The sequence below is a fragment of the Brassica oleracea genome, chromosome C4 (genome assembly GCF_000695525.1).
Source record: "Brassica oleracea var. oleracea cultivar TO1000 chromosome C4, BOL, whole genome shotgun sequence".
In the NCBI taxonomy this organism is placed as follows: domain Eukaryota; kingdom Viridiplantae; phylum Streptophyta; class Magnoliopsida; order Brassicales; family Brassicaceae; genus Brassica; species Brassica oleracea.
Window position 1 is genome coordinate 27,067,877 of NC_027751.1, and position 9,811 is coordinate 27,077,687.

Consider the following 9,811-nt stretch of genomic DNA (forward strand, 5'->3'; position numbering starts at 1 on the left):
CATTTTATGGTAAATAAATCAAAACAATCATTCTTATCTATAGTATATGATATATATATATATATATATTTTTTTTTTTTTGTCAGCTATCGTATATGATATATAATTAAATTTAAAATATATTAACATAGATATATAGTATTCTCTTAATATGGATATTTATTAAATGATGTTTCTACTCATATAATTTTATGATTATTTGCATATTTGTGTAACAAAATTGTACACCACTTTTTTTTTTTTTTAATGTGGAATGTTTATTGGTTTCAATAATTTATAATCATTAAAAAAATAATGAAGATTTCAAAATTAAAATATTAACTTTTCAATATATGTTCAACGTAGATATCAAAATATAAGTATGTATTTTCATATGATGTATAATTTTAAACGATATGAAATATATATATATATATATATATATATATATGTATATATATATATATGTGTGTATATTAACATCAACACCTATTAAAATAAAATTATTTATTCATATAATCTTATAATCATTGTATCTTATTGTAGAAAAAAAATTAAACTTTGATCACAAAAGTTTATGTGAAACTTTTAACAGTTTTAGTAATTTATACTCGTTTTGAAAAATTCAAAATACAACATATTCAAAAAAATCTAAAATTTTATTATTTGATTAATATAATTGTGTAATTTATTTTAACAGTAAATAATTAAACAAAAATGATAGAAAGAATACAGATTATTAGCAAATATTTATTATTTAAAATCATTAATTGCAATATATATCTTAATCGCATTAGGTAATTCCGTAGGTTTTATTTAAGAAAAGAAAATATACTAATTTTAATTTGATAAATGAATGGTCCATAATGAACATACTATATAGTAAAACATTATCTAGCAATTTAACTTTGGAATAACAAAATTTTCAATTAATTCTCAAGCCGCCTTATAAGCAAAATTAGCGTTCCAATTACGTGACAACTCAGCAGGGTATTTTTTTAATTAGTACAAATTATATGTTATAACTTTTTAAATGTTTCTCTATTAATATATAGGAGATATGTACTTGTTAGGATACTTATGCATTTCTTACAAGAAAGTGTACACTTAAAATGGATGAGTCAAAAAGTACAACTAATAGTCTTCTCAAGATGTCAATTTACCTAAACTTAACCTCATGAATTATTAAAATAAATAGCATTGTCATATTTTGAAAGTTAAAACTTTAGGGTTTCTAAAATTGTCTTGTCATTTGTGTAACTATCAAGTACGGTCATCAGTTAGACCATGATTAACTCGGGCTCTTAGGGTGGGGTTATTAGTTTTGGCTAAGAACCGTTTCTTAACTTTTAACTAAAAAAAGCTAAGAACTGTCTCTTAAATAAGAGATATAAGAGCCGGTTCTTAGCCGAAAAGTGTAAAAAAAAAATAAAACAAAAAAAGTGTCAAATCATGAGTTAAGAACCCAGAATTAAAAACCCGGGTTAATCATGCTCTAAGAAACCTTCTTTTGACTTTTAACTTTTAAGAGCCGGTTCTTAGTTTTTTTAGTTAAAAGTTAAGAGACAGTTTCTGATATTCCGCTAATAACAACACCCTAAAACCCCCCATTAACCATGCTCTTAGTTCTCTTGTTCTCCAACGTCAGAGTACTTCAGTATCGTGAAACATTTTCTAACTTTCTTTCCAGATTCTTTTAACTAGGCCTGGGACGGATCGGGTATCCGGACAATTTTAAGGTATCCGGATCCGGATCCTTATCCGGTGGATCCATAATTTTACTATCCTTATCTGGATCCATGGTTCTCGGATATCCGGGTGTCGGATATCCTTCTAAAAATTGTAATATCTGGCTGATATCCGGATCCGGATTTGGATCCTTAAAATAAAAAATAATAATATTAATAATATTAACAATAATTTAAAATATATATATAATGTATTTAATTATTTCTATGTATAATATTACAAAATTTGCATAAAATTTATGTATACTATTATAAAAATGAAAATATATTAAAAAAAATAATTTTTATATATACATATTACTATTTTTGAAATATTTATTAATAAAACTTACAGATCCGGATATCTGGACTTAAAAATTAAGATATCCGGCTTTGACGGATCCAACATTTTACTATCCGGATCCTGATTTGGCCCTTCCGGATATCCGGATTTTTGGATTGGATCCGGATCGAATGTCGGATCGAATCCGGATAGAATCTCGGATCGAATCCGGATCTCGGATAAAAGTCTCAGGCCTACTTTTAACCAACGCTAGAGGATTGGATTAACTCCTACAGTTGAGATTTATATAATACTAGATGACTTCCTACAATATCGTGGGATAATATAATTTAAATACTATTTATGGTAAATAAGTTTCGCATATATTTAAAATTTGTAATAATTTTGATAGACTAAATATGTTGATAAAATTTGATAGAAAATTTTGATTGGCTAATAATAGAAGAAAAACATTAAATTTTAGGAATGGTGGTATAGGGCCCTCGCAAATAAGGAGTGGCATACTTTATTCCCATGTTCTTATACATAATATTTAGGAATGGTGGCATCTGATCACCGGCCAGTGGTGGCGTATTTAGAGGATAAAGTGTCCCGAATGAAGGGGCAATTTTGTTTTGATAAGAGGTGGGTTGGACAAGAGGGCCTTATGGAATCCATTTCATTGGGCTGGTCAGATCATTGTGCAGGGAGAGAGGATGACATAGTGGCAAAAATAAGCAATTGTCGACACGAAATTGCAAAATGGCGGAAAAATAACCTACCTTATGGAAAGGAAAAGATTAGTGATTTGCATAAAGCTCTTGAGAAGGTACAAACAGATGATACTAGACCTCAGGAGGATATTATGGAGGTATCTAGGAAGCTCCAAGAGGCATATAAAGATGAAGAAGATTATTGGCATCAGAAAAGTAGGAATATGTTGTATTCTTCTGGGGATCTTAATACAAAATTCTATCATGCTTTTACTAAGAAACGACGAGATTGTAATAGAATAGTAGGATTATATGATGCTGTGGGGAACTGGATTACGGAGGATAATGGGGTGGAAAAAGTGGCTGTAGAGTATTTCGAAGAATTATTTACAACTACTTCACCTACAGGTTTTGAAAGCTTTCTTACAGAGGTACCAGCAGGGATCACTCCCCAGATGAACCAACGTTTGTTAAGGTTAGCGACCGAAAACGAGGTTAAAGAGGCTTTGTTTATGATGCATCCGGAAAAGGCACCAGGTCCGGATGGCATGACAGCTCTTTTTTTTCAACATTCCTGGCATATCATTAAGAATGATCTGGTTGAAATGGTGAACAATTTTTTGGTTTCTGGAAAAATGGATTCAAGGTTAAATATTACTAATATTTGTATGATTCCAAAAACGGAGAGACCAACAAGGATGACGGAGTTGAGGCCAATTAGCCTATGTAATGTGGGGTATAAAATTATTTCGAAGGTACTATGTCAGCGGTTGAAGTTATGTCTTCCGTCTCTCATTTCAGAAACACTGTCAGCATTTGTGGTTGGGAGGTTGATAACTGATAATATTCTTATAGCTCAGGAGATGTTCAATGGATTACGGACTAATAAGGCATGTCAAGGAAAGTATATGGTAATTAAAACAGATATGAGTAAAGCGTACGATAGGGTGGAATAAGATTTTATTAAGGCTTTACTAGTAAAGATGGGTTTTGATCTTCATTGGATTAAGTTAATGATGGAGTGTATATCATCGGTTCAATATCGGGTTCTACTAAATGGTCAACCATGAGGTTTAATTATTCCCCTTAGGGGATTACGGCAAGGAGATCCTCTATCACCTTATTTATTTATATTGTGTACTGAGGCATTGATTGCAAATATTAAAAAGGCGGAGCATGGGCAAGAACTTACGGGCATGAAGCTAGCCAGAGCATGTCCATCGATTTCTCATCTGCTTTTTGCGGATGATAGTCTGTTCTTTTGTAAATCTCAAAGGGATGAATGTCAAACTATTCTCAAGATCTTAAAGGAATATGAGATGGTATCAGGTCAACTCATTAATTTTGATAAATCTTCGATTCAGTTTGGGCATAAGATTGAGGAATCAACCAGACAGGAATTGAGAGATATTTTGGGCATCCAAAATCTTGGAGGAATGGGAACTTATTTAGGATTACCAGAAAATCTTTGGGTTCAAAGATTCAAGTTTTCAGCTTTGTGCAAGATAGGTTAAATAAAAGGGTCAATGGGTGGACTTTTAAGTTTTTCACGAAAGGAGGAAAGTAGGTGATTATTAAATCAGTGGTCACGGTATTACCAAATCATGTGATGTCGGTTTATCGATTACCCAAGGCAACCGCAAAGAAATTGACAAGTGCGGTTGCACAATTCTGGTGGAGTCCAGGGGGTAGTACAAGAGGTTTGCATTGGAAATCATGGGACAAAGTATGTGTTAGCAAAGAGGAAGGCGGATTGGGATTTAAAGACATCACTGATTTCAACACGACGATGCTTGGTAAACAGTTATGGAGATTGATTGAAAAGCCGAATAATTTATTTTCTCGAGTTTTCAAAGGTTGGTACTACAGGAATGCCTCACCTCTGGAACCGATTCGTTCCTACTCTCCGTCATATGGATGGCGGAGTATCACATCTGCTAGATCTCTGGTAAGCAAAGGACTAATCAAACGGGTGGGATCAGGATCATCTATCTCTGTATGGAATGATCCATGGCTCCCAACCACTCGTCCGCGACCAGCCAATAAAAACTAACACAACCATTATCCAGATCTCACAGTGGATTCTCTCATTGATCCTACTACGCGGACTTGGAATTCACAGGCACTTCGGGCTTTCGTGGACCCACAGGATGTAAAACTTATAGAAAGCATACCACTGAGCAAGACTCAGATGGTAGATAGAGTTGGATGGCATTTCACAAATAATGGGAAATATACGGTCAAATTAGGTTATCAGGTAGAGCGAGTCTACCCAGATCGGGAAAGATCACCAGTAATGTTTGGACCCACAGTAAATATATTGAAGTCATTCTGTTGGAAAATACGGTGTCCACCAAACATAAAAAATTTCCTTTGGCAATTGGTAACAGGGTGTATCGCAGTCAAGAAAAACCTGCAAGCGCGAGGGTTAACTGGTGATATATGTTGTGCAAGATGCGGTGCTAACGAGGAATCGATAAACCATGTGGTTTTTTAATGTCCCCCAGCAATTCAGGTCTGGGCTCTCTCACAGATACCATCAAATCCAGCTATTTTTCCAACAAGTTCTCTATTTACAAATATGGATCATCTTTTCTTGAGAGCTCTCCCGCAATTAGAGGATCACCAGTTTGCATGGATACTATGGTATATTTGGAAAGGACGGAATAATAAAGGTTTTAGCAATTTGGATATAGATCTTAGGGATACGCTTAAATTGGCAGAAAAGAAATCAACACTTTGGGCGGAATCGCATATAGTAAAAGAACAGAGAACGGTATCACAAGCCGATGTTATGTCTTTACCGGAGATTCAAGGTCGATGGTGTTTCACAGATGGTTCTTGGAAGGAAAATGATAATTTTTCTGGACAGGGTTGGTTCAGTACTTTAGAAGGGTTTGCCGGGTTGATGGGGGCACGGAATGTTCGGACTAGTCTTTCGCCTCTCCATGCAGAGATGGAAGCACTACTCTGGGCAATGGAATGTATGAGGAATTTATGTCAATTTCAGGTCATGTTTGCTACGGATTGTTCTCAATTGGTGAAGATGGTTTCGGAACCAGAAGAATGGCCAGCGTTTGCAAGTTATTTGGAAGATATCAAAGTCCTGAAAGAAAGTTTCCTCCAATCAGAGATCGTTCATGTACCACGAACGCAAAATTCAAAGGCGGACAGCCTAGCATGCAGTGCTAGGAAGCAACCGCCTTTTGTCGTTCACATGGATCGATATACTCCGATTTGGTTTACAGAGTCTGTATGAGTCTGTATAAGTTGATGACAAAAAAAAAAATATTAAATTTTATTACATTATATTAATAATTTTGGCACATGATCTCATATGAAAAAAGTTGTGATATATGAGTTATCTTAACTACCAAATTCCTAATACTTACATAAATACTTATTTATTGTTATATATCAATAAAGTAAAAGTAGAAAGGTCTTCTGCTTCTTTAATTAATAAAGAAAATATTTGTGAAAATGACCATTTTATGAAAGTAAACATGAATTGTGGTACCAAAAGAAATGTAAAAGTAAATTTTTTCCGTGATATATATCTAGTATTTCTGTCAAATTCAGAAATAGTAAGTTTTAAAAAAACTATTATATTTGTTGGATATATAATCTAAATTTATTTTGAAATTTTCAAATATTAATTATTAGGTATAGTTTAGTTGTGTACACAAATAACCCAAAATATAAAATTAATTTCAAAACGTTCTGAAATATAAGAGATCCAGTAAACATTCTCAGAACATTTCTATGTTTATTTATTTTTATATTAAATATAATATATTAATTTTAGGGTTAAATCAAAATATATCTATAACTTAAGTTAATTTGAAGAAACTTCTGGATATAGATAATTTCATTTGTCTTAAATATTCATATTCTTATAAAAATGTAAATCATGTAAACTACAATCAAATATCATATTATTTCATTATAACAAACTAATAAATTGTCTATTTAAAATAAACTAATACATATTAAAACATTAAGCCATATATTCTATAAAAGTATTATTTTAACCTTGTTTCTTCTTTTGAACATCTGAATAATTATGCTATTACAACAAAGAGAAATTACATAGACGTTATACAACCGACAATTCTACCAAATTATGAGATTACACGTCTGACTGCACCATTCCAAGCCGCCTTATGAGATTCATGTCCGATGGTACGCCATGCACCATGCTGAAGAACTCTTATAATTTTTTTCTCCATAATATGTATAATTTGTATTTTTGGGGGTTTGAATTCTGGACTTCCTGGTGTAGAAACATTAATGAATACTTAGGAAAACCACTAAACAAAAGGGCTTCAACTTTTAAAGATTGTTTCAAGCATAATATTTAATATACTAAAATTGATAATATTTTTTTGGAAGATGTATTATTAGAATTAAATTCTAAGTCTTACTTCTACTTATTTAATTATTTATACGTAGTAATACATATATGGTTCACATGCATATAACAATATAAGTTAAATTGATGACTTATAAGTCAAACTAATAAGAAGATAACAAATAGGTAAATTATCTTAAATTAGGGAGAATGTGATAAATATGTAAAATTACCTAATAATATAGAAAATATGACAAATAAGCAAAGTTAGCTTAAATCATAAAAATATGACATATTAGCAATTATGGAAAATATGACAAATAAAAAAAATCAGTTACCTAAAATTATAAAAAATATGACAAATAAGCAAAATTAACTAAAATTATGAAAAATATGAATCATCAATCGTCTTGCTAGCTTCCTTAAGTAAACATTTCCGAACTTGTGATAGATAATTTTTTACGCTTGAGTGTGCAATCTTTAATGCTATAATACAAAATTAATTTGTAATATGTATACACTATTATGGAATGCTGAATGATATATTCATTATACAGAATGATTTACAATATATAGACAGTATGTCTTAGGGTTTAGACTAACATTAATTACAATCAAGTCCCTTAATCTATAGTATCCTTATACCCTCCCTCAAGATGGAGGCAGTTCTTTGACACCAATCTTGCTTCTTAGTTCAGTGAATCGCGGTCATGGCAACGGTTTCGTAAGCGAGTCAGCTAGCTGGTCTTTAGTGTTGACATGTTGTACACGCAGTGCCCCAGTTTGAATGTTGCTAGAACAAAATGATAGTCAAGTGCCATATGCTTCATCCTAGAGTGGAAAACTGGGTTTGCACACAGATATGTAGCGCTAATGTTATCACAGTAAATGACCGGTGAGGTGGGGAGTTTGATACCGATTTCAGAGAGGAGTGAGAAGATCCATCCAAGTTCTGATGCAGTGTTAGCCACAGCCCGATATTCAGCTTCAGTCAATGATCTTGCGATGCTACGTTGTTTTTGCGAGGACCATGAAATGGGCTGCCACCAATGTAGATAACATAAGCGTTTGTGGAGATGTAATCATCTGCATCGCCTGCCCAATTTGCGTCGGAGTAGGCATGAACCGTGAGTGGTGTAGTGGAGCTCAAGAAAATACCATAGTTTGTTGTGCCTGCAAGATATCTCAAGACACGTTTCACGGCTTTCCAATGGAGATCTGTTGGGCGATGCATATATTGTGAGAGTCTGTTGACCATAAACTCTATGGACTTGTGAGAGAGAGGTACTGAAGACTTCCGAGGATAGTTTCTGCAGTGATTTCATAGGAGTGTTAACAGGTTTCGCATCAGCCATGTTGAGCTTATGAAGGAGATCATTGATGTACTTCTTTTGCATTAGGTGAAGTCCCTTTGGTGATCTGATAGCCTCAATACCCAGAAAGTAACTCAATTATCCGAGGTCTTTAAGTGAAAATCGAGCACTAAGAGAAGCAATGGCCGCTTTGACCGATGTAGAGTCTCCTGCAAGTAGTATATCATCTACATATACCAGTATGTAAATGCAGCTGTTGCCTTGGTTGTAGATGAACAGAGAGGTGTCAGGTAGAGAGTTGGTGAAACCAGATTGCAGGAGAAAGTTACGCAGCTCATTGTACCATGCGCGAGGCGCTTGTTCATAGAGTGCCTTGTTCAAGCGACAAACATGATGAGGACGATCACTATCAATGAACCCCGGTGGCTGAGGGACATAAACTTCATCCATCAAGGTTCCTGGAAGAAAAGCATGATTGATATCGAGCTGATGAATGCTCCAGTTCTTTTTCACAGCAACATCAAGAACCATGCGAACTGTAGTCGGTTTTATGACCGGACTGAAGGTCTCAGAGTAGTCCAGGCCATATTGTTGATGAAAGCCCCTTGCGACAAGTTTCGCTTTGTACCTTTCAATGGAACCATCTGCATGATATTTAATTATAAAAATCGGCTTACAAGTAATAATATTTTGCAATGTTGTTTGTTCTGTCAAGTCCCATGTGTGGTTCTTTATTTGAGCATTATACTCTTCACACATTGCATTGCAGCAATTGGGATCCTTGAGAGCCTAAGCCACAGTCGTTGGGATCTTGGGGTTGGATTTTTTTATAGTTGCCGTGAGGGTAAGTTTTGATTTGGGTGTGAAGATGAAGCAATGAGATATGGAAATGAAGCAATAAGAAACAAGAGGGAACCAGGCGAGTTTAAATCAAGCATGAGCTGAGTTACCTTGTGTTCCAAGTCTGTCCATACAACCTAAGACCTAGAGTGAATTGCAAGACAAAGAAAGGAAGCTGAATCACAATAAGGATGATCAGACGAAGATGTCTTGTGCTGTAGACCGTTGGAGGATCAGATCACATGGGTTGGTTTAGGTTTCAAGTCAATGGAGACATTTAGGACATGTCACTACCCGGGCCCAGCCTGCACAGATCAGCCTTGTCTAGGTCTTCTCTTGTTTATTATTTGTCTACGATTCTACTAGTTCATTATATCTCATCTGTCACCATGTACTTGTAACCTCTTTATATATGGGATGTTCCCATAAACAAATTAAGTAAGGGAATAAGAGATTCCTCCTTTTTACTCTCTCACTTTGCAACAATCTCTCTCTTTCTTATTCTTATGGTTCTAACTTAATCTCCTTAATCTATACACACAACCAACTCATAAATCTCTAAAACTCACATGGTATCAGAGCATTTAAGCTCTTGAAACCTATTA